The 27,365-nt window shown below is 36.3% G+C and overlaps 1 long non-coding RNA gene across 5 annotated transcripts in view; it reads right to left on the bottom strand.

The window, feature by feature from the left end:
* Window positions 1-27,365, bottom strand: part of LOC127525665 (uncharacterized) — a 94,102-nt gene that overhangs the window by 53,777 nt on the left and 12,960 nt on the right. For all 5 annotated transcript variants that reach the window (XR_007933401.1, XR_007933399.1, XR_007933397.1 and 2 more), the window contains exon 4: window positions 7,214-7,339. This is a non-coding gene — a long non-coding RNA (uncharacterized LOC127525665). The remainder of the gene's footprint in view (window positions 1-7,213; window positions 7,340-27,365) is intronic.

Below are 27,365 nucleotides of genomic sequence, written 5' to 3'. Positions count from 1 at the left end.
GTATTGGACAGGTGATGAGCAGTGCCTGGTTTTCTCCACACATACCGCTTAGAATTAAGGCCAAAAAGTTCTATCTTGGTCTCATCAGACCAGAGAATCTTATTTCTCACCATCTTTAGCAAACTGCATGCGGGCTTTCATGTGTCTTGCACTGAGGAGAGGCTTCCGTCGGGCCACTCTGCCATTAAGCCCCGACTGGTGGAGGGCTGCAGTGATGGTTGACTTTCTATAACTTTCTCCCATCTCCCGACTGCATCTCTGGAGCTCAGCCACAGTGATCTTTGGGTTCTTCTTTACCTCTCTCACCAAGGCTCTTCTCCCCCGATAGCTCAGCTTGGCCGGACGGCCAGCTCTAGGAAGGGTTCTGGTCGTCCCAAATGTCTTCCATTTAAGGATTATGGAGGCCACTGTGCTCTTAGGAACCTTAAGTGCAGCAGAAATTTTTTTGTAACCTTGGCCAGATCTGTGCCTTGCCACAATTCTGTCTCTGAGCTCTTCAGGCAGTTCCTTTGACCTCATGATTCTCATTTGCTCTGACATGCACTGTGAGCTGTAAGGTCTTATATAGACAGGTGTGTGGCTTTCCTAATCAAGTCCAATCAGTATAATCAAACACAGCTGGACTCAAATGAAGGTGTAGAACCATCTCAAGGATGATCAGAAGAAATGGACAGCACCTGAGTTAAATATATGAGTGCCACAGCAAAGGGTCTGAATACTTAGGACCATGTGATATTTCAGTTTTTCTTTTTTAATAAATCTGCAAAAATGTCAACAATGTTTTTCTGTCAATATATGGTGCTGTGTGTACATTAATGAGGAAAAAAAAATGAACTTAAATGATTTTAGCAAATGGCTGCAATATAACAAAGAGTAAAAAATTTAAGGGGGTCTGAATACTTTCCGTACCCACTGTATATATATACATATATATACACATATACATATATATATATATATATATATACATATATATTAGGGCTGTCAAAATTAACGGCACTAATTTTATTAATGCGCAATTAACGCAGCGGGCATTTTCTGTTTGACCCGTGGCCTCGCCTGTAGTTGGAGAAATGGAGATGCAGCCATAGTTCACGTCGCGTCTAAAAACGCGTGGAAAGCACAGCCGCGCCGCTTTCTCCTTCTTTCCAAAACCGTGCGCTCCACAACGTCGAGAAAGTTTCAGCAGGTTAACCCCTTATTTACACTGCACGTGTCTGCGGCGCATACGGCTCCGACGCGGCCATCGGAGTCAATCGCGGCCACTCTAGTCAATGCTTGTGTTTACACCAGCCGCGCCGCGGCACATTTCAGAAGCGGCTCACCGTGCCGCTTCTCTAAAGATAGGGGCCGTTCACATGTCATGTCTAAAAACGTGTGGAAAGCACAGCCGCTTTCTCCTTCTTTCCAAAGCACTTGCGCTCCCGTGGCATCTGTCATGGCGTCTACGCTCATGAGCTACGCTCTGCACGACGACAAGGAAGTTTCAGCAAAGGATAACCCCACAATGACGACAATTGTTATTGTTCTTTCAAACATTTAATAAAATGAATAAATAAAAATTTAAAAAAAAAAAAAAAAGGCAAAGGATAACCCCAATTGATTTCTAGCCCTTGCATTAGCTCTACTACTATATTTATGGATATGAGAAATAAAAACTCGCCCTGTACAGCTATGATCAGCTGTTTGGTTGAGCTTTCGATGTTCTGTTATGGAAATAATGTAAAGATTACAGATTAAAATGTGCGATTAAATTGTGATTAATCACGATTGAACTCATGACAATCATGTGATTAATTGCGATCAAATATTTTAATCGACTGACAGCCCTAATATATATATATATATATATTATAAATAAAATATAATAAATACAAATAAAAAACAATAAAATAAAAAAGTATAAATAATTTATAACTATTTTATAAATGGTTTATTTTACACAAAATATTAAATAAAAATTAATAATAAAATAAAAACAAAGTGCAGATTGAAAACCTCAGACATTATCCCTAAAGCTGTGATTCAGTATGGCATATATGATTTCCATCATCACAAAAAAATGTCATCATGCTGTGTGTTTCTGTGCAAAAAAAGAACGCAATTGGAAGGAGAATCTGTAGAGGCTCTATCGAACTTAAAGTAATGATTACTGACACAGAAAGCAGCATCACATTCTGGTTTCTGTTAGCTCGCAATATTATATCAGGGAGTGTTTATTGATGCATAGCAAAAAAAGAAAGAAAAAAAAAAAGAAACACAGTGCTCTTCATCTCCACAGCTGGCATCTACCTTGGATCCCCAATTAAGAGTAAATGAATGAGCCGTCTGAGTTCGGTGGTTGCCAGGATTGCATCGTAATGATGACAGTGATCTATCCCAGATAAAGCCGCTTATTAGACCACCGTGTACCACTAAGCCTGAGGGTAATAAGTAAAAAAAACAATGTGGCACTTTTGAAAACGCAAACAAACAAACAAACAAACAAACAAAAAAAAAAAACGGGAGCCAGAAATGTTTAGATATTTTGCTTTAGTTAGTGCATATTTATTTATTATTATACTCATATAATTTGTAATTATTGTTTTATATGTATTTTATATTTATATATTTTATTATTTATATTATATTTATATTACACTTTAAACTCTAAAAGAAACCAGCATTTAATGGTTTGTAAAAAAAAAAAAAAAAAACTAATAGCTTATGCAGTGAACCTTTTTTCTTAGAATTGTTTTCTTAGAAGATCGAAGATTAATGATCATGTTCTAGCACAACAAAAGCTAGCTAGAAGCTGAAAAACTCAAGCTTGATAAATTCAGCTCTCGGCAAAAGGGCAAACGAGGCTATCATTCACCTGAAACGGGCTCCCTTGTCTTTTGGTATCTATCATCACATGCAGAAACCACCCCTGAGTTCAACCCTAAATGCAGATGCATCAAGGCTACTGTGTGCACTCCCCTCTGCCCACCCATAGACCGCTTCTCTCTACCCTAACTCTATTTACAATCTCTAGTGGGAGCTTCAGTCAGATACTGACCTGTTTCCAAACCACAAAATGACTCATATGGAAATGAGAGGAGGACATTAACCCAAATGAGGTGAAGGGAGGAGGGAATCAGAAATACTGAAATAATAAACCGTGCACCGTTGTCAAATGTGCATGGTGGTCTGACTGAACTTGTCTTTTTAATGTTGTTTTTTTCCCCTTGCTAAATGGATCACTTCACCCAGAAATGTCAGTATTTACTCACTTTTATGTCGTTCCAAAGCCTGTATGTCATGGCTTTCCTTCTTTTGTGGAACACAAAATGTGAATTTTTAAAGAATATATGAAATATATCAATATAATGAAAGTGAATGTGAATAGGAGCTTCAAAGGTGGACACTAAAGCACCATTAAAGTAAAATAATACATAATACAAGTCCATACGACTTGTGTGCTACTGTATATTTTAGCCATGTTAGCTTAAAACAGACCTAAACTGGTCATGTATAATCCGCTTTTGTGGTCCTTTTGTGCCTTTTTGAAGCTTGACAGCAACAGACCTCATTCACTTGATGAAAAAATGTTTTTGAATTTTTACAGAGATAAAAGATATCATTGTGTGGAACTGTTAATATTAGCAAAACCATAAAATGTAATAAATATTATATAATCTTACATAAATTTACTCTATTTTTTTTGGTGATTTTGCCTTTATTCTGATGCAGTTTGAGAGAGAAGAGGAGAGGAAGCAAAGTGTGTGGGGATGGGGGGTGGGGATGGGGGTGGGGGATGGGGCGGGGGGACATATACGAGCCAGGACTCGAAGTCGGGTCATCCGATGCGCAATCGTGCTAAATGTCAAAACACTGCCTACGAGGCCTAATTTACTTTGTGCCACAGAGGTCATGGCAGATTTTTATTGAATGACAGTCTTTAAGTTTGTTTTGAAATGACTCATTGTTATTAGCAACTATCAAAATCCCACATCACTAAACATCCAGACAGGAAACGGAGGAACCACATCACCCACCATGTGAGCTAAATCCATAGTCTCAATCACTACCCTCTCCATCACTCACAATGCATAGGATGTGAAAACTAATGAGGTCATTTCCAGAGCTGTGGACAGAGGTACGGAGAGCCAGGCTAAGGCCTGAACACGCTGTTACTCTGAACACACCAGAAGTTTTCAACACCAGTTAGGCAGCCATTATTACAAAAGAAAGAGAGGAAAACAGACAGGCAATGAAAATGGAGCTGGTTTCACACTTAGGTCTTACAGCTACATATAGTCTCTCAGCACATCGCTACTGGGGTGTGAGAGAGAGAACACAAACACAACTGAAACATAGCAGCAAGAGCATAGGATCGAGCTTTCATTAAATGTTAGTGAAATTCTGATTACTTGATTGTATAAATGTAAAAAATACTTAGTTTCAAAAGTGAAGACTATAATGTAAAATGGGGAGAAAGGGAGTTATTTATCATGAATACTGCACTATAAAAAGTGAACATGTGCAATTGTTACCTAACAGGGATAGTTCACGAAAAATAAGGTTTGTTCAAATTAATGCATTAACTTAAAATTATTTAGTTATGCAATAAAAAAAAAAGAGTATGATTTACACTTGGATCGCCCACACACATCAGACCTCATGCACTGCCTAAACTGAGCTGATGAAGTCACACTAATTTAATAACATAAAAAAAAGCACATTTAAAAAAATGTTACCACATTATATTACTACGTATTGCCATTACATATTTTAATACACTGTAAACCCGAACAGTACTACTAACTTATAAAGATTGAGTACACTGCAATTAAAATCTGTTAAAGTCTGCAACTTAAAACAATTACATTTTCTGAACGAGGAGTTTAGTTTTATTTTTGTGTAACTCAACATTCTTGAGTAAAACATTCTACCTAAATTATTATTTTTTAAGTTTACTGAGCAACATAATGTGACGTCATCCACGTCACGTTGTCAATTAACCTTTTTTAAGTTGTTATTTATAATTGTTTACTTCAAATAAATGAGTTGCTTTACTTAATTTTTGAGGTAATCGGTGTCTACAAAAATTGAGTATTCTGAATTTATCAGGTTTTACAGTGTACAATTTTTGGCTTTTTAGCAAAATTGTCATTTTTTCCCCCTGGGATATACAGTGCTCAGCGTAAATGAGTAAATGTTACTTTTCAAAGGGGGTGTACTCATTTACGCTGAGCACTGTAGCAAGTCAAGTCAAGTCATTTTGCACAGCGCTTTCACAATACACATCATTTCAAAGGAGCATTCACTAATGTCTTAAATCTTAAAGCCACAACAGGAATTTAAGAAATAGTCATATCTTAATTTACGGTACTATATTAAGTAAGCGATGTGGATGGAGAACGTTAGATTAAAAATTGCGCTCACACCATTTCCAATATGTATAGATCTAAATTTTTTACACATCAATGACCAGCAAATGCTGTTCATGTAGTCTCAAACAAATGAAGTAAATAATGCAACACAATTTATGTAATTGTTTGTAATATTTCTAACTATTATAGGCTAATTTGGGTAAAGATTGGATTGGATAAGACATGACCTTTTTTTAAATTAGTAGTTTATAATCTTCAATCCTGAAAATTAAATAACAATAAAAAAATGGCACTGAACTTTTGGCTGACCATTGATCACAATGCATTTTCATTATGGAAAAGATGAACATGTTGACTCCTTTTGTGTTCCATGGGAAAAGTTTCACTCAACATGAGGGAGGGTAAATGTTGACAGAATTTTCAGTTTGAAGCAAATGATCTGCGGAAGGACTTAACAGGATTGACCAAATTTAGACGTGAATAGGTGTGGAATGGGGAATTTCGCCATCAGCATTATAGACAAATGGTTTTAATGCACGATAATTGTAAAAAGTAATTATCAAAGAAAGATTCTGCATATTTGCATAAGCATGAAACATCTTTATGGTAAGTATAACATTTATTAAAATGCTCTTCTCCTGTCTCCTTTTGTATATTTGTAATGAAAAAAAGTCATAAAGTAAATTAATTTCTGTGACCTTATTCAGATTTAGTAATATTAAATAATATCTTTGTTTAAAACCATTTCATTTATATGTTTTCACAATAGGTTAAACATTTTACAGTGCGATTTACAGGCTAAATGGATAGTTAGCTGTTCTAAACCTGTATGAATTTCTTTCTTCTTTGGAACCTAAAAGAAGAACTATTCCATTAAGAAATTATGAGCTATATTTAGTAATCGCAATCATTTTTCTTTGACCTTCCTTAAAGGCAGGCAGCTCAAAAAATGCTTTCCATTCTATGTAAGTGGCATCTGAAAAGAGTTCTCAGTGCTCCTTAAAATATATTAGAGCACCTCTGAGGTCATATGAGGTAAAGACAAGAGTGGATCCTACAGTCACTATCGACCATCTGGTGATTATCAGCTCACGAGAGAGAGAGAGAGAGAGGTCTGTTAACAGTACTCCAGCTGTCTGTCTCACCCAAGCCAGACTGAGGAGTTTAATAGTGGTACAAGTGTGGGAAAGATACACGGCCCCACAACCTCAGGCCAGTTCTTGGGCTTGTGTTCAGAACAGAGGACATTACAATGGCTGGCTTTACAACTAGTTCCCGTGTACACTGCTAGCCACCGAACAAAGTGCCTCAGGGCAGTGACTCATGGCATAAGCTTCCCTTCTTCGCTCTGCGACAGAACGAAAGGCGGAAATTGGATCCAGATGCAACGAGATTGCCAGAAACACATGGTTTGATGGCACTCATGTTGACTGTTCCCCGATCAGGGTCTGACCCAGACAAATTCATTTGTAGTGAATTTCGTAGTATCAACCTAAGATAACTTGATTAGCTTAAAGAGACCTGAAAAACCTGATTGAACTTATTAAAAACAAACAAACAAAACGTTCGTTGCTGAAATGAATATTCAAATCATCTCCTTTTAAAGTTGCTGAAAAAAAAAAAAACCGTGAGAACAAGAAAAGCAATCCATTTTCTTGTTGTGTTTTGAGAGCCTATCAGCATTGTTTTTCACATGCCAAACTACTCACTGCAACAACCAGTGGGGTTCAAAAGTCCACAAATCTTCAAAATCTAATTTAAACCTGGAAATAACCAGGGTTTTAGGATTTAAAAACAATAGAAATGGCATGAAAAAATATTCTGCACTGTTTATTGGTCAAATTTGTGACACTCACCATGAACTCCTTTGTATAAAATGTCAGATTTTCTTCCACTGAAACACAAGATGCTCTTTGGTTTATCTCAAATCATTCTGGATAACATGATCATCAGGTTTTGCACAAACTTGAGGTCTGCCGTCCCTAAGTCAAAAGAAAGAAATCACAAAATAGTAAGATATTCTGAAATTCATATTAATTTTTTAATTCCATTTTCACTTAAATGCTGATAATAATACATTTTCAATTAGAAAAAAATGCAAAAAAGAAACATTTCACAAATGAAATACTTTAGAATCCCACTGTATTTTCACACTGCTCTTTTTATGTTTTGAATTCTGGCATGTGACAGAGAAACAAAGAACCTTGAAAGCAGATCATGAAAAACATGTCACCATGCGACAAAAGAAGAAAAAAGTGTCATATTGTAAAAGCACTGCAGTGCTGCTGAGAACACAAGGTGTTCTTGTATTAAGATTAAAGGCATATTTCATCAAGAGGCTCTCTAATACTACAGCTATGTGACATGTCCTCACTAGTAAAACACAGTAAAAGAGTGTACTGCTTGTTAGAACTGAATAGAACAGCATGGCTCTCCAGCAAAACTTGTAACAACATCAGTGTAGGCAAAATTAAACATTCTCCAGAGCTGAACATCTGCAGTGAATCAGGACAAAGCTAACAGAGATGCTTTTGTTATTGCATTTAAGCATGTCCTCCACTGTTCAGAACCTTTATTTGCCTATAAATTTTAATAAAAATTTAATCAAATATTTCTCAAAGACAGCAAGATCAATTTTCATATCCAGTGACAAATGACAGTATTTATCTTTGTAATGATTACAGATTTTTATATTACATTTAAATTTATATTGTCATGGTCTGTGTCAAATTAAAGGAAAAACATCATAAAATCTTAAAAAAAACAATACATATATTATAAATTGACCAAGTACTTTTGATTTAATTTTATATAAATTAATTGTTACTTAATGTAAAAGTACATTTGGAAAGAAAGCAATTCAATATAGCTGCAGTACAAATACACCGTATTAATTATGATTATAGATTTCATATATAAAAAAATAACACAATTAATGTATGTTTATGTACTTGAACATGCTCATAATAGAACACTGCCTGATAAACATCCATCCTTATATATTAATATATTATATTAACAAATATGTTTAAAAATGTAAATAATTTAATTTGTAAATTGACATTTAACAAGAATATTTATCATGCATGCACATGCCTTATTTTTCTTGTGACATTATCAGTAGAACATGTGGGTGTTGTGGGGGTGAATCAAGATTAAGATAATTCGGACTCTGGAGTGTTCACGAGATTGCTGTGTTATTACAAATGAAGTGTACTCTAATTTCCTCTGTCTTTCTCCCTGAAATTAGAACCAGGGGATCAAGTTCATCGGAGATCTGGCCTAAACTGATTATGGAACACCGAAATATGATTTAAGCCATATCAGAATGAACAGGTCTGGCCGCAAAATTGGGCTGATTATCAGTCTCAGACATCTTATCCTTATTCACACACACACTCACAAAGTATACATACACCTCAAAACAAATTAACTCTGCAATGTTTAAGTGAGATCACACAGTAGCTGCGTTTCCATTACCCTTCAAATTGCGCAAATCGAAATTGCGAATTGAAAATATGGCCATTGGAAACTGCAAAAACTCCCATGTATCACAAAAAGTTTTTACGCTCACATGAGGTGGTTTTCAGGCAATTCAAAAAAGGGATATTTCACAAAACTGCAATGGAAACAATATTTTCGCATTTACAGGTCACCTGGCGTACATAAAAGTCTATCATTCTTTAAAGATGGTGCAGTATGTTTGGACAGAAGATGAGAGTTCTTTATTAAACTCATAAAAGATAAAAGAATTACGGGAATACTGGATTCTAAACAACAAAGAAATGCCACAATTTATCAAGACCTCAAAGCAGATAGGAGGGAGAAACACCCAGAAACACATCATACATGGCCACTCCCAAGTATAAGGGGCTTTCCTTGCCATTAATGCTTGGATAACACGCCTACGTCTCCTTCGTTTAAAAATAATGGTTCGTGCAGTGACTGCGATATACTTAAAGAGGACCTATTATGCCCCTTTTCACAAGATGTAATATAAGTCTCTGGTGTCCCCAGAATGTGTCTGTTAAGTTTCAGCTCAAAATACCCCACAGATCATTTATTATTGCTTGTCAAATTTGCCCCATTTGGGTGTGAGCAAAAACACGCCATTTTTGTGTGTGTCCCTTTAAATGCAAATGAGCTGCTGCTCCCGGCTCACTTTCCAAAAGAGGGCGGAGCTTTAACATCTCGCACTTCAGTTGCTCAACAGCAACAAAGCTGGAGAATGCATCTGGATGTTTCTGAATGGTTAGTGGATAAGTTTATGTAGTTGCTGTGGAGTTGATTCAACTCATCGACTAGCATGTGCCGTCATGGTAATCTTTTGTGCAAATCCTGCATTGAATTGACCCTCGTTTGTGAAGCAGTCCAGCGTAAAATGACGGCATGGTAACAACACTCTACTACAACAACTCTTCCTCTTCTCTAAAGCAGCCCAACATGGCCTCACCCCCTCTGTTGCGTGTTCCTGGGGTTTATGTAAATTTTGGGGTTCGTGATGTCACCAACCCAGGAAGAAGCTCGTTGTAGTCCCTACCAGCCGTTTGTTGTAGTCCTTAAAAAGTGATTTCTGTAAAAGAAAATATCTCCCTTTGCATTAAACTTTGAGTGTTGTAACTTTGCAGATGTTGTTTATCCTCAAACAGCAACATTACACACTAACTAAAGTTAAAAAAGTGAAATTATAATCAACCACCCCTTTAAACCTACTAACATTCGTTGCCATGATTTTTGGAATGACTTATCGCAAGAGGAAAAAATTACATTTTAGTTGCATAATATCAGTTAATGGAAACAGCGCGATTTCACAATAGTTTTTTAATCGACATTTAAAAAATATCGCAAAAGTTTTGCGCAAATCTGTAATGGAAACCCGGCTAGTGATAAGGGTGCTGAGAAAAGCGGAAAACTCTGTCTGCTGCTTTCCCAATCAACCACAACTATGTGTAAACGACAAAATGCCAGAGTGCCTCATTCTTCAAGTCTTATGGTCTTAATTATGAAGCATACTTTTCTGGGTGTCAATGTTGAGCAGAGGCACTTGTGCAAGGTGCTTAAAACTCATTAGGTCAAAGAACCAAATCAGTGTCAGCAGTAGCACGTATAATATAAGTATATTCAAAATCAATAAGCCACAAACAAAGATGCAGCTAGCGTCAGATGATGTGCAAAGACGCTAACATACATTAGCACAGACCTTTTTTGCTCTCTAAGTCACTTCCCCTGGAGGTTGTCTTTGATGCACTACTGTGGCGCACATATTAAATTACAATCCACGCATTTTATCAACTAGACCTGCTTTATCTGCTGACCTTTGCTGGAGTTCATTTGACTTTTTCGTTAGCAGCATGACATGTACTGTTTGCACATTTCTGAAGTTTTTCTTCTCCAACTGAATGAAAGAAACACAGGCCACCGAGCAGATAAATAGACTTAAGTTGGGTGTGTCCCAATCCATCTGAACCTACATTTCATTGACAGACTGTCAGAACTTGCCACAGATAGCAATGTACATGCCTATTATATGAGGTCGTACAGTCAGATCTTGTTAAATAAAGGAAAAAAATCCCTTAATGGATGCCCCTAGGTGCTAGTTTTGTATGTAAGAGGGAAAAACCATTCTATAAAGTGGGTATTTTACTCACTAATACAGGTGTGGTGATAAGCAAGCTTTAGGAAATTGTTAGCGTTTACTCAGATACTAAGTCTAACTGACTATTAAGAAGAATGAATCACTCTTCAATAGAAATAAAATGATGGCTGTACAAAATAAAGCAACAAAATCGGCACTTCAAAAGTAAGCATAAAGCTTCTGAAATATGCATATGTTTGAGGATTCCACCCAGTTAAATAAGACAAAGTTTGCAAAACAACGTTCAGAGTGTATGAATGGCGGGTTTGAATGAGATGTGGCATAATCACCTGCTTCTAGGCCGGAGTGATTAGTAAATTGCAGTGCAGTCTGCTAAATAAAACTACAGAGTGCACATGCAGTATTTACCCGGCATAATCAGTCAGGCCCCTGGATAAGTGTTTCCAGACGCCATTCCGACTTTACAGTTCCCTTCAAAACAAAACCCCCTTGTTCCCACACCCAACTGTAATACATCAGTGAGGTGAAATGTCAATCATTGATTGATAAAAGGTAATGCATAAATAGTTCGTTTATTATATGCATGCTGCATGAATTATACGTTTCAAATTGGTGTGAACCCTAACAGGAAAAAAACCCAAGAGCCACATTGGCTAAAGCAGTGAGCAGATTTCAACATGAATGATTCTTAATCGGTGTAAACAACCTCGCCGCAGTTGGATGGCGATGCAGGCGACAAGACGAAGACGTGCTTTATTTGGACCGAGCAGCAGGCAAACTAAATATCTGATTCTGGCTACTCAGCCAGCTGGCAGATTACTTCAGAGCAAAACCCAATGTCCCTTATTAAGTGGCACACATGACCACATGGGCCTAATTTTCCTCGGCTGCAGCTCAGGCCTAAAGTTGCCTAGCGTTTAGAGACTTCAAAGCAAGTATCAGAATATTATTTCCGTCAGATTAATTTCAAATTGAGAACAGGATCGATTATGATGCATGCAGTCAACAGATCTTCAGAAATGTTTCTGCGAGAAGAACAGGGCTAATTTTGTGAACAAGACTAAAAATGACATTAATTTTAATCAATTTTTTTCAAATCAAAATAATTTAATAAATAATTTAAAAAATAATATTAAATAAATAATGATACATTATAATATAAAAATATATTGTCTAATTTAATTAAAATGTATTAAATGTAAAGGTACAAAAGCTGTCACTGGGGCGGGTACCCTTTCAAAAGGTACACCTTTGTATCTGTAAAAAAATTGTGATTTTAACGGTAAAACACTGTAAAAATGCTACAGTGAAAAACAGGTATTTGGTTTACAGAAAGTTTCTTGTCAGTGTATTACAAAGTTACAAAGCAGATATTAGTACTTGAAAAGGTTGGTAAATTAACATTATATCAGTTCATGAAATATGTTTTTTTTACCGTAATTTTTTTACAGTCTGTAAAATAAACAGTTATGAACTGTAATTATTACAATATAAACCTTTAAATTATACGTGTTTGAACTGTAAAATGGATAGTAAACTAAGTGCTGTCCCATAAAACCTAAAACGTTGCTACCATATTTTTTACGTTAAAGTTCTGGCAACCACAGCTGCCGTTTTTTTAGCATAAATTTTACGGGGATTTTTTTTTTTTTTTTTTTACAGTGTGCATATTTGTACCTTAAAGGTACATAAACCAAAAGTGTACATATTAGTACCTAAATGGTACATATTAGAATTTTTTTTTTTAAAGAGTACCCTCCCAGTGACAGCTTTTGTACTTTTTTTTTAGATTATCTTACATAATATTTGTGCAAAACCTCATGTTCCTGTTATTGATTAGAGAATGGTCCAAAAAGCTTTTTGTTCTTCAATGGAAGCAAGAACATCTGACCTTTTGTACAAAGGAATTAACATGGTCAATGTCACGCATTTGTTTACATTTGGTTAGCGAAGTAGTGCTCTGCTAAACGCTGCCTCGCTCGCAGACCCAATCAGGCAGGATTGTGATCCCAGAAACTTTCCATGTCCTGAATTCCCTTTTACTCCAGACTGAGCCTTTGAATTAGCAGCCAGATTCTTCTAAATTAGGCAACACACATAAACACACATTCACAAACCAGAACACTTACATTTATTACAAGTGCAATTTAAGGTTGCGTGACTAAAGGGAAGCTATAACTGCACTAAAATGGAGAAGCTACATGCAGGTAAGAATTGAAGTGACGGCAGTTTCACTCTAAGAAATTCTAGAACTTTAACAAATCATTCTAATTAAAAAAATAAGAAGGAGAAAAAAAAAAAGAAAAAGCAAACATACGGGATACACATTTAAATTTCTGAGTGTGCTATACTTTTATGGCATTGGTCAATTTGTATAAAGCAAGCGAAATAGCTTTGGGATTGGACAGCTGGAAAGATCTCATCATTACCCGAGTTTAACTGACATTTGAACAAAGAGAGCTGTTGTCTGGGCAGTTCTTCCCAGGACAGAGTAAGTGACAGGCTCAATTGCCCTCCTACGCAGGGTGGAGTCTGTCATACAGCATGACTCATACACACACAAACCTAATGCATACACTTACACACACACACAGACATGCACAATTTCCCTTTTCAGGGAGTTACAGGTGAAAGTGTTCATGAAGGTCTGGCTGTCTGGCTGTCTGAAGTCCCCGATAGGGAGTGTGTGAGCAAACTTTGTTTTCACTTGCTGTCCGGGCAACCGGCCAGACCAAATAAGACTTTTATACTTTGTTTCTAGACCTCTCCTTTGTAAGCAGGTCCTCACAGGGTTGTTAATTGTGTCATTTCCTCTTCCACAGTAGTGCTCTGATTAGTCAAAGCCATAACCTGCAGTAACGTCTCTGAAAGCTGGCCTGAGAAGTCCCTAAGAAGATTCTAGACAGTGATTATAAAGGTCAGAAATGTGACGGTAGTGATGTGTATATAATTTAAAATTTAATCGCAACAACTTTTGACATCTCGTGAGGGGATGAGAATGCGAGCCAGTGCTTCCTTTATGCAACAATGAACGACGTAGATTTAATGTATCAGTTTAAAAGACTCATGAATCAGTGTTCAGACTCGGTCAGAATTGTTCAAAGCAGTTACTGAGTTTGCAAATGATTCCCTGAATGAATGCGAGGCAATTCAAAATAAGGAAATAAAGATGCACTAAGATTTGTTGAGTACCCAATCAAAGCACTGTATTTTTGTGCAAATTCATCTGTCTCTAGGCAAATTAGGCAGACATGTCCTCATCCTCAAACAATGAACAAAACTCGCTAGGTAAAAGAAAATATGACCCAGAACACATAAAACATAGGTTCATTTGTAACGAAACCATGGTTTGTGCCGCCCACAATGAATTATTGGCTGCCAAGAGAATAAAACCAATGAAATTCAATTTTGGTAACATGTTGGGTCGTCACATGATGTCCAATGTAAAATCTGGGTCTAGTTGTGCCATCATTTACACAGCTGAACAACAAGTATTGATGGATGTGGATATGTGGTATCTAGTTTCAGGGCAAGTGGGCTGTGATTGAGAATGATTGGATTAAGATGATAACGTAAAAGCCAGTTGCTTAGCAACACAAACAGTTATGCTGTAAACACAAGTCGGTCATTAAACATGAATATTGCTCATGCGCGTTTAAAACGGAGCTCTCATTTTGGATGACAACAGGGCATGATTTAAGACAGAATAATTAGAGATTATCATAACGCTGTCAAGCCTGTGAGATTGATATCTTGAGAACATCTGCATGTGAATGACACGTAGTCCCGGTTTCACAGACAGAACTTAGATTAAGCCAGGATTAGGCCTTAATTCAAGTAGCTTTTATAAACGTACCCTAGAAAAAAACATTATTGGTGTGCATCTTGAGACAAAACAATGGCACTGACATAATTTAAGATATGTCAGTGCAAGTTGCTTTCAGTTAAAACAGCTCAAACATGCATAGAGTCAGAGAAAAACCTTCGTGATCGAGTAGGTAAATAGCCAAATAAGGCCCCAATGCAGCCTCATTTTAAGGGTCTTCCTCTCATTAAAATAAACTTCCTGTATGACCTCAGATATCAATAACTTTCTGTTTCCTTTTTATTTTCCAAACTCAGCCTCCTGCCTGATCCTTTGAGGCTTGTTTTGAGGCTGAAAACACAAGTTTCCTCCCCTCTCTGGTGTTATTTAAGGAAAAGGCAGCCTTTCCCCTCCTCTCTCTGCTCTGGGATGGGTGTGGTTTTCAAAGACAAACTTCTGAATGATGTGTACGCCTCCGTTTCAGTTCCTGAGTCTGACTAGAGGAGGAGTGTAGAGCAGAGCTTTGCTCAGTGGAGAGCGGTCTCCGCATGTATGGACGCTCTGTATGGCCCTGGTGCCATGCATGCTTGGCTGTGAGGATCACCACGGCCAAGGCCACAACAGTGCCAGTCTTGGTTTATTTCAACTCAGAGAGTGCGAGTCACCTGGACTTAATTGTGAGTAAAATAAAAAAAGTTTTTTTTTCTTTCATTTTGGGATGCAGCAGTTTGGTAACTTTCAATTTTGTCAAACCTCTGGATTTGCTTGACCCAAACTTTTGGATTATACACCACAGGCTTGAACCTTGAGACAGATATATTCCCTTTGTCTGCATACGGTATTGTGTCTGTGATTGTTCACCTGTTCGAGTGTTTCAGCATGAATGCTTTGGGATATATAAAAATAAATCAATAAAAAAGAAAGAATAATCAAGTTCTACAGCTTGCCAATTTTGTAACAGCAGTCCTGCATTGTTGAAAAATCATAAACAGTGGCACTCATTGTCGGATTTAAAGGACGTGAAAATTGCTGACTGAAATCTCTAGGATATATTTGAGAACAGGGATCCAATAAAAGGAAGAAGAAATAGAAAATATAAGAGCATTTTTTTTTTTTAAATGTTCAACACTTTGAATATTATTCACGGCAAATAATTTGAATTTACGTTTTCATGCTTGCTTATTCTTTTACATGCTTGCTAATTCATTAGTTTTAAAAAGAATACGCATAAATATGGCATTTTCCCCCCACATAAATTGCTGTTTAAATATCAGAAACTGCCGCTCATTATAATGTGGCGGGAGACGTTTATGGGCCTGCGTTTATCGTGCTTGAAATGAGATTTTAATGCTGGAACCTGTATTTAACCCCACATATTGCTAAAAACCACAGTTCCGACATAAAGTCTCACTGTAAACAGACATCAAAAAAGCACTAAAGAGAAAATATAAACAGAATTTAATATGCAGTAAAACACTTCATAGTTTAGCAATGCATTTATATGCCTCAATTTAGACTGCCAACGCTGGGAAACTGGATTTATATTGGGTTTAATAGCCACCAGATTCTGTTGATGCTCCTAACAAATTGTTGGTTTTATACAACATAACGCAGCTGTTTAACCAAAAAATTTTAGTGAGACTGTATCTAAAAACAGTGTTTCAAAGTGAACAAATAAATAAATAAACAGTATATACAAAAAGAAAATGTATTTATAGTCATTAAAAAATTCAAAAAGGTTTTCGTTTACTGTGTTTACAGAAATATAAAGACAGTGGAAGAAATGTATATGTAATTTAATTCCGGGACCCTCAACAGACATGATTAAGAGATCTTTCTCAATTGGATCCTGGCAGAAAGAGAGGAAGTAAGCCATCTTTTCCACCTGACATCACTGACGTGATTAGAACAACAGTGTGGCCTATAGCTGCACTCTGCCTCTACTTACATATACGTACAAAATAGTAGAAAGATTGTCTAATCTTAAAAGAAAATTGGTGTGTCAAACAAAACTGGAGCATTTCTGTGTGTTTGTCGACTAAAATGTTCTATATATTTAAAAATTGTAAATATATAGCACATTATTTTATTCATTTAAATGTGTGTTTACGCCAACAGATATGAATTTAAGATTGTTTTAAGATTGTTTTTTAAATTTCAAATACCTTTTTTAAGTGTTTACAATATATATTTTACTATAAAATTAACTTAATTTCCTATTTCTAAATAGATATACGTTTATAAATATATATTTAATTTTATAAATATATTTAAATATATACCTATGATTTTTTTCTAAATAATGATTAAAAAAAGCTTTTTAAATAATGATTGCTTACATGACACCAATCTAAAACATTTACAAGCTCACTAAAGCTTTGTGAGCTTGTAAATTATTATTACAGTACACTGTAAAAACGTATTGTTGGTTTAACTTAAAGTAAGTTACCTGGTTGCATAAAAATTTTGCGTTCACTGAAATTAAAAATTTGAGTTAATACAATGAAAGAGATAGAAACTCAAAATATTATGTTATCTGAACCATGTTAATTATCTAAGTTGATTTGACAAAAGAAAAAAAGTTAAAAAACCATGAAAATATATAAATATATTTTTTTTACAGTGTATGCCCGTAAAGCCAAATTCATGTTTATGTTTTATCCAATGAGGTCTACCTTATTTTAGAGTACTGGCTTAAACGACTGTAAACGATCTGAGTGTGCCTAGCAAAATAGTTTGAGTCATGCACTTCAATGGTTGTGTCATGTTGTTCATTTTCAGAATAATTAAACCTAACAGAAAGTCAAATAGAATTGGGATGTAAATCCTGTAATCCTACAGCTACAATTCACTAATGTAAATTACAAGCAACAGGGGTAATCTGAAAGAATTCAAGTTATACAAAACCGTGTTGTGTTGCTATACCAGTAAATGGGTAACTGTCTGAAAATGCCCCTTCCTGGCAGCTGAAAGGCTACTAGAGTAGAGCAGGGGAAAGGAAATGGCACATGATGCACGCAAACAAATTATGAGGAGGGGGAAGGGAAATTACATCATAACGGCCCATATCTGAACAAATCAAGTTAGGATTCATTACTAACTTCCTCAACAATGGCAGCCTAAGACAGTAACAATGTTAATTAGTTGAAAAATGTAAAAAACAAAACATAAGGAACAGGAAAAAAAAAAAAAAAAAAAAAAAAAAATCACAATAATTTCATTGCTCGACTGGGAGACACACAAAATAATTTATTGTATTTTATATATAAGCTCCTTTTCAGACCTCTTCCGAGATATCAAGTGACTAATCGCTTATGTTTTAAGATCTGACAAGTAAAATAGCGGTATTCAAGATAAATCCATGTAATTAGACATCTTAATAATTCTTCACAGTGTCAAGGACCCTGCTAAGTGTCGCAGTGATAATGTGAGTAAGAGCAGAAGACAGCAGGCTAAAAAGAAAAGAGGAAAATAAAGATGAAAGGGTAATTATGGGCAAAGACCTGGTGTGAGAGGTTTTGTTCTCTACGACTTGTTTACAGGAAGTCTTCTAAGGTCCAACAGATGGGTGCATTCAGAGAGAGAGATTTTATTGCATTTTTCCAAGTCCAATAAAGTCCCCAAATTTTCCCTACCTCCATTTATGCGTGGGAAAGCAGTGCTGAAGCTACTTGTCTCAGTGCCGCTAATCAGCGAGTGCAGTGAGCCAGGTTAATTAGCCAAAAATCAGCTATTTACTGTTATTTTAATAACTGGTATCCCGGTGTTCCTTTGTTTTTGAGGAAAAGTTGGAAGAAGAAGAAGAAAAAACATTTTTGACCCTAACACAGGACACCGTATTTTAGAATATTCCATATATTTTCAAAGCCATATGCTGGAACACATTAGGTTGAAAGCAGAATCTCTCTGTCTCTTTTAGTGTTCAGCCGGTCTATTGAAGCTCTGCTGTCCTTTCATATGACATTGTACATTTATTTAAGGGCTGTATTAGGCTTATGCAACCAACCACGTTTTCATTTAGTCTGAGTCTGATTAAGCTCATCCTCTTGTGTCCTGAGAGCGTGTTTTTTGAAGTTATGCAGCATACAATCTCTGCTGTGTAGTAAATAATTGTCAAAGTTATTATGCCACAGACAGCTCCTTCAGCTGAAGGCCTGTTAGATATTTAGTTAATGAAGAGTGTCTTTGAAAGTACTTTGGCAAATGTGGTTCAACCTCAATGTGATTAGAATTTTTTTTTGATGTGGTCCCTCTGGAGGAAAATGTAAACCATCCATGACAGACTGTGATAAATTCCTCTGAGCATGTTATTCCAAGTTTCTAAGATTACCATTTGATTTAATATGACTACGAAATAAACTGGATAAGTATTTTCAAGATTTAAAATTACACTAAAAAAGGAATAATATCATGCTACTTAAAAAAAAATCAACCATGCTCAATAATATTTTTTATTACACAAATACTTCATTTTAAAAAAACTGAAAAAGTTTTATATACTGCAAATCAAAACCTTGACCTTTTCTGTTTCATATTAAAAATTATAGTTAATGATACCACAAATCAGTTTCAGTTTGCTGAAAGTCACAAACAAGTACTTCAAGTACATTTGAAATAATTGCAATGTGAAATCTCTGTGGTAACAAAATCCTGGAAGGGAGGTGACCCTCCAGAAACCGGCAAATCTCATTTTGGATGCGTAATCACTGATATCCCTGATTATTTCCAGAATATGTTAATAACGACTGAACATAGAGCCACATTTACCAAAGAATTCAATAACAGATTTGACATCCAAAGCTTCAGGAGACATTTAATCTCTTGCTGAATGCGAGCTTATTATGTGTGTGCTTATCGATTATCATGCAATAGGTTGTTATCACGAGTTGTGCATCTCTGCCTTCAGTTTCTCAACTCAACATCATAAGTCTCCGTCTCGATCTGTATCCCGATTCCCCTCTCTAAACCCCAAGCCCCCGCCAAAGGGCCTTTTCCATACGCACTGGGCACACAGTCAACTTTATCTGCAGCATCAGCTTGGGAAGCCCGCCCACCCACTTCCCAGCATGCAAAGCCTCCCTTTGTCCACATAAGTGTTTCCTCCCCGCCAGGACAAGGCAATGGCGTCAGAGCAGCCAGACCAATCACGTGTGTCCTGGGCTGCCCCTGAGGCCGTCTAGCCATAACAGCTGAGACTGTGAAAATCATGTGTAATCATGGGGAGAGGGGCGCTGGCATTATTTCAGACATGCAGCACAAGTCCTGTGATTGTCTGCCAGGAGCATAACAGAGTGTCAAATACTAGATCCAGGCAGAAAATACAAGGTGCCAGAGCTGGTCTCAATTGCCATAATTTCGTAGGCATGCCGCAGCAGCTCAAGGCGGGTAGATGATAGACATTATGACAGCAAGAGAGCCTGTCACTAAAACCCAAAAGCATGTTTTTTTTCAACAACATTGTTGAAATGGATATCTTAATTCATGGTCCTGGGGGGGGTGATGGGAAAGAGATAGCAAAACAATGTTTTTTTGGACTGTGATTTATAATTTTTCCGAACTCTGCAATGTGACTTTTGTTCACATGGCCATTGATGAAACCACATTATGAGTCATCGTATCAAAGAAGCCCACTTCCAGTGCCTTTATATTGAAATTGTCTTGTTCAAGGTTAGCTATTTTACAGCTTGAAATCCTACATTTATTATATATTGAAATATTTGTATTCCTTCACAAAGTTTTATTCACCTTCTTTCATTTGCTCTTTGTCAGATTAGACTATACAGTTGAACTTGAATTGAACAAGTCTTTAATTGTCTGGATCTGATGAGACTTCTGAAAGGTGCTTTAGTCATTTCAGAAGTGATGTGACAATTGCTTGATTTCACTGAGCTTTCTCTCTGGAACTGAACTACGTAACACATATTAAGCTGTCAAGGGGAAATGGAAAACAGTTTCCCCACTTGCAGCCATTGAACTACTAAATCAGTAGGGTAACATTAACTCATTCTGACTAATAAATCTCGCTTGATTGACAAATAAGACAATTACAAGATCTGTAGAGACATCTAATGACGTCAAGTGTGGATCACAACAAGGACTAAATCATGTATAATACATTTAAAAGGCCTAATAAAAAAAAAGGTTAACTTGTCAGACGAACACTAGATAAACACAAAGGTAAAAAGTAAAAATGTTTTTTATATGTCAATTTATATGTATTTTAAAATATTTATTGAAAATAAAACACACATATGCATACATAAGGCAAAATTTATGTTTTATTAATAAATCATGATACCTAGAGTAATCAATTTAGCCTGCTGTGTTTAGAATAACACGCTGATGTGTAAATGGTCTAACCAAACTTGTAATAGACTTTATATTTGACGCCAGCTATAAAGCTTTCAGCGATTTCATATTTATGTTACTTTTTTATTAGGGATGCACCGATATGAAAATTTTGGCCAGTACCGATAACCGATATATTGGCCGATAAATCTAAATCCAATTTTTTATATAATTTTTGAGAGCCTGATTACAAAAACAAAACTTTCACCATTAAAAGCCATGTCCCATGCACACAATTATAATATTCTCATTATAATTTTATGTAGCCTATATGACAGACTTGCGCTTTTCATACTGTATACATAACTGTATTTTCCTTTCTGAAGTGATTTCAGTCATATTTCAAGCAATTCAAAACCATCATTGTGAACAGTGCACATCTGAAGTGTCTCAGCTGAAGTAAATAATCCATTATTTATCGGCTTTAATATATTGGCCAACTCTTCTTATTGGGCTGATAACGATAACATTAAAAATTAACATATGTCGGCAGATACCGATATTGTGGCCGATATATCGTGCATCCCTATTTTTTATTACATTTTTATTTTTGAAATGAAGAGGGGGAGACAAGATGGGCAAAGTACCTTCTGAAGGTACTTCAAATATCCTACAATGCACTCAATAGGATACTTGAAACACCATCAAGTATAATGACTATGATATATTCAACTACATTCTGGTTTTTATTAGTTTTGTTTTTGTCATGTCTGGCCATTGTACAGCACTTTGGCATGCACTAGTTGTATCAAAAATGTGCTTTTTGAATAATTAAACTCAAACAGTAAATATAATGTAGCAAATAATCTGATGAACGGCACTATAGCATATCACAAACCACATGGAAGGGGATCTGTGCACGTAGCACAAGAGACGTTTTTCACAGACTAATTTACACATGTATCATTCAGAGATAATGAAGGACATTCAAATTGCTTTCAAAATGAACAAAAGTCTCTCTCCTTTTTTTCAGATCCTTTCCATAATGCCTGTCTGGAGATAATCTCAAATAGACAGACTTGGGTGAGTTTACCGTCATGAGAAAATGTCATGCTTATAAAACAGAGATTCACAGACATGTTCATTTAAAGAGATATCAAAAGGCAGTTGTCTAAGGACAGAGCAACACGTCCTTTCATTTTAGGTCACCCTAGTGAATTTCACACGCAGTTGCCAATATGACACGCACCCTCATAATAGAAACCCATAACCCAGTAATAAAGGCTTCAGCTAAGGACTACAAGAGAAAACAGCTCTTTGTAAAAACATCCATTTGCATTTAGTTCAGACAACTGGCTTCTAGCTTTTAATGTGGCCTCTAATGCAATTAGTTTCTGGCTGCAGTCACAGTGATGAAAAATCATAGCATCTCCATGGACATGAGAGGAGGAGCAGAGGCCGATCGCAATCATGGCCCCATGTCGTGAGCCACCGCACAAAACAACAGCCCTGATGATTCATGCGGAAAATGAACTCTATTATTTAGCCGCTGCAGTGACCCTGACAATTTTCTGTGTTTCTCATTATGTCAGTCAGTTGATATGATACACTCATTCCACATGATGACCACTATTTATCAGGGGAAACTCTTTGATGTGTGGATCATACTTTGCTAAAGATGGTAACAATCTCAAGAGTATTCTCAAGAGTATTCGTGAGCCTGGGCAAATTATCCCTGTAAGCGGAGTGTGAAACAGGAGACGTGCGATACCACAGCGGTGAGGAGCAGCGTGTGTCTCTAGCGCTTACTGGCAGGCTATTGCGCTAGCTGCTGGTTTTCTTCCTCACTTTCTCCTGGTCATCTCATCAATGGGCCGGCTGGAGGGATTCCTGGCAGAGTGATTTGGGATTATATCATAAAATCACATTGCCAGGGATTTCCAACCAGCTGTGAACTGTTTACTCCAGGAAAGTCTCTGTGAGTCGACTCTGCTAACACCCTGATTGATGAAGCCGTCAAATCCGTATTGAAGAGAATGGACCAAAACTTTTTTCCCGCCATGCCCCGAGGAATAAATAATCTACCCTCAGAATGAACCATAACTTAGGGCTGAAATACGCTGAAAGAGAAAGCTCATATCTGTAGGCCCCACATATGTTTTGTTCACCACTTTTTTGTTCATTGCATAAACACTGGCTCTCGTCTTATGACTGTGGTTTTGGGAAACTAGAAACATGATACTGGGCTATCGTGCCATACAGACATATGTGGCCCAACGTAATGCTAATATAAAAAGCTGTGGCTTTGACAGCTGAGGCCGTCTTTGAAATGGGCAGTGAATGTGGTAGGTTCTGAAAATGGCGCCACAATGCTTTGTTAAATAACTTGACGTGTGAGGAAAAACGTGATAATGTGTTCATTAAGTAAAGAATATAGTGTTTTTATATGAACATTTATCTAAAATGAAAAGAAAGATGAAAGATTTTTTAAAGTCTTAGAGCTGAAAGATTTGCCTGTCTTTCATCTACATCAGGGCTCGACAACAAGGACTTCCCGATGGCCCGGGGCCAGCGTGAAAGTCGCTTGGGGCGGTTGACGGTATTGTCAGTTGCCGAATCGGGCCAGTGCTGCGTCGTCACGAAAGTGACTTGAATGAACAACTTTTACATTGTTATTTTACATCTGATTATTCAATTTCTGTATCTGAATACTGTTAGAGTTACCTGAAAAACTTAATGCACTGTTTATTTTGTTTGTATCTTTGTTCTGTTGTATTTATTTGAGCTGTTGCTTGTCATTTGTTTAGTTGTTCTTGTTTTATTACTGAAGACTCACTTGTCTTCAATAATGTTTGAACTTTAAATTAGGCTAGTAGTTTTTGCTGTGGTATCAAAATTTTAATCAATTAAGAATTGTGTAATTTGGTATGTAACATTTTGGCGGCTCATATTTATTAGAATACAATGGGTCAAAACAACAATAACAAAAACTTTTTATTTATCCTTTGGCAGGGTAAGTATCAATTTGAACCACTGGTCCAACCAGGCCAGTACAAAAAATCCTTAGTCTTAAGCCCTGTACATACAGATGTGTGATTAACCTTACCTGACTCTTACAGCTACTTTCATTGATGTAACCCAATGTTTTCTGGTTTATTCAGTTATGTAATATAATAATTTATATAATTTATACTGACAGCATTTTTTATAGGTGTTTCTTCAACTATGGGCACTTTTGTCTATGGTTACTTAATAAAATAAACTCTTAAAATACACTCTCACACTCTCATTAATCATGCCTTTATCAAATATCTTTTGCTACTTTTTAAAATGTCTATAAATAACAAGTTATAAGATGCATTCACAAGCCACATAGAAGAATGCTGTTATTTTTGTTTGTTTTTCAAAAAACTTTTCCAGCACAGTGTCATTTTCACAACATCACAAACTATATATTGTGTGTATCTGTATTCTTTGGTGAAAATCACAGTGATAGAAATTACATTTTAAATATTTTTATAGAAAAAAATATGACTTTTTTGTAATCTTCTAACTAGTATTTTATATATCCTATATACATAACATTTTAAAAGCAGAAAAATAACTGTTGAAGGCATGATAAAAAAGTTTAAGACAGTTTGGATGTGCTCTTCACAAGAAGAAAAAAAACTACATGAATTCAAAAGTGCCCAAAGTTGAAGAAACACCCATATATCTTTGTGTATGTTGGGATATTCTGCTAAATACATATGTGATTGAAAGTGATTAGTAAGTAATTTATCTCTTTTACATTATTACATTACTAAGTGCCAAACTATTTTGCTTTATAATGTTTATGCACAATGACTTTTGTTATTGAATTCAATGATAATTTAGGCAACGTTTTGAAAAGCATCTGGATTTTTATGTCTGATGAAGTTTCGTGAGGTGCAGGACTTAGCTCACTCTGTGAACAGATCTTGGATATCCTATGTTCACAGTGGCTAAGTTCCGCTCCTCTGAGGCCCACACTCTATATCAGCCAAGAGGTGAGAAGACAAACATGACGGCTGGCCATGCTATAGCAAACCGGAAAAAGGACACAAACCTGTTCCAGAGGAACTACGGGAAATGACCCGCCAAGGGAAAAAAAAAGCCAGAGCGTAATCCTCAGTCCCACCCGCCCTGTCAGACAGGGTGGTCTGGTCAAACTGGCGTTAAGCCAGAGCACCTGTTCAACATAAAGGAATAGAGCAAAGACAGTACTGAACTTCCCTAAAGTCCCTTTGAGTTTCTATCAATCAATGCAATGCCATGTACAATATATAAACACAAACTCCAAAAGTCTGAGGTACACTAAAAAGCTGTAATTTAGAAATTTCATAATCCTAATAAACAAGTTGGCTGATATTCTATGGCCTACTTCTACATGGCCTAATTCAACTACGATAAAATCATTTTAAAAGAAAAAAAGTAGCAATGAGTTAAAAAAAAAAAAAAAAGGGAAAAAAACCCAAAATAGAACCATTCTTACTAGTGATCTCAAACTTTTGGACCCCACTGTTCACTAGTTTTTTTGGGCTTTAAAACTTGAAATTTGTGTTTCAAAAACGAATGATGGATGGACAGATGGACAAACAGTCAAAAATGTGATATATATTTGATGCTTTATATACCCAGGCACATTTTTTTAAATGATTTGGTGTGTTAAAGAAAATTCTGTCAATAATTACTCGCCCTCATGTCGTTTCAAACCCGCAAGACTTTCGTTCATCTTCAGAACACAAATGAAGATATTTTTGATGAAATCTGAGAGATTTCTGTCCCTCCGTTGACAGCTACGCAGCTACCACTTTGACGCTTCAAAAAGTTCATAAAGAGATCGTAAAACTAATCCATATGAATCGAGCGGTTTAGTCCAAATTTTCTAAAGAGACTCGATCAATTTATATGATGAACAGATTGAGTTTAGGCTTTTATTCACATGTAAATATTCATCAACTCACACATCAGTTATGGTAAATGGAAGCTCAAGCATGTTTCCTTGACACGCGAGAACCAATGAGGTTCATTCTCATGTTACGAAACACGTTTGAGCTTCCGCAAAAGGTTTGTTCGCACGTGTCACGCAGGTTTGGTTGAGCTTTTGTTTATGTTCGTTGATCAATGTTTTTATGTGAATAGAAGCCTTGGACTAAACAACTCAATTCATATTGATTAGTTTTACAATCTCTTTATGAACTTTTTGAAGCGTCAAAATGGTAGTCGCGTAGCTGTCTATGGAGGGACAGAAAATGCTCAGATTTCATCAAAAAGATCTTCATTTGTGTTCCAAAGATGAACGAAAGTCTTAATGGTTTGGAACTGCATGAGGGTGAGTAATTAATGACAGAATTTTCATTTTTGGGTGAACTAACCTTGTAATACTTGACTCTGATGCAATAATCTTTATATCCTTAATAAATCTGCCATCCAGCTGCTATCCAGCTCTGATTTTCATCATTATATGGACTTATGATCAATCAGAAGGAAAACATGGAGCCTTGTAGAGAGCCTCGTAACTGACAGAGGTCAGTGTGAGGTACAGCACTGGGTTCAACCTCCTGTGCCTACTGAGCTGATAACAGTTGATGTATTTAGCACTGGCTCAGTTCAGCAGGAACCGGAGTTAAGCCCCTTAAGACCAAGAGCGCTTTCAAAGACTCTGCGGCTTACAGAAAATGCAGTCATCTGTACGGCTCATACTCCTAAGAACGATTTTCGTTATCTGGCAAGATCTAAAGACCATGGAGGAAGGCTGCTCCTGTAATTTGAGGTTTAAACAAATAATAGGAGCAGAGTTTTTCCAGATACATTTCCAACTGGATCATCTGTGAAAGGCGAAATGTAATAATTCAGCTAATTGACTCCTAATATGTCAATCTTACTCAGCTCAAGTTAAGAATGAGTATTATGTTTCACTTCCACAAGGGAATGAGTATCATGATCTATAAGACATATATATATATATATATATATATATATATATATATATATATATATATATATATACACAAATATAATAATAAAAGAACATTTTCAACTGCCATTCGCTGCTGCTTCTTTTTTTGTTGTTCATTCCTTCATTCATTAATGTTTGTATGAACATGCAGAAGGTGCCAAATAAGAAAAGCATCACATCCTTTTTCTAAATTAGCCTGGGTATTGCAGAAAGGCTCAATTTCCAAAGTTTCATAACAGGTCAACTGATGAGACACGAAGAGGGACATTCAGGTTTACAGAGCACACAGATTCATTGCAGCTGTGGACCCTCCACAGTTACATAATAAGCGTTTCTGCG

The sequence above is a fragment of the Ctenopharyngodon idella genome, chromosome 2, assembly GCF_019924925.1.
Source record: "Ctenopharyngodon idella isolate HZGC_01 chromosome 2, HZGC01, whole genome shotgun sequence".
Taxonomy (NCBI): domain Eukaryota; kingdom Metazoa; phylum Chordata; class Actinopteri; order Cypriniformes; family Xenocyprididae; genus Ctenopharyngodon; species Ctenopharyngodon idella.
This window is presented reverse-complemented; position numbering and strand designations above follow the sequence as displayed.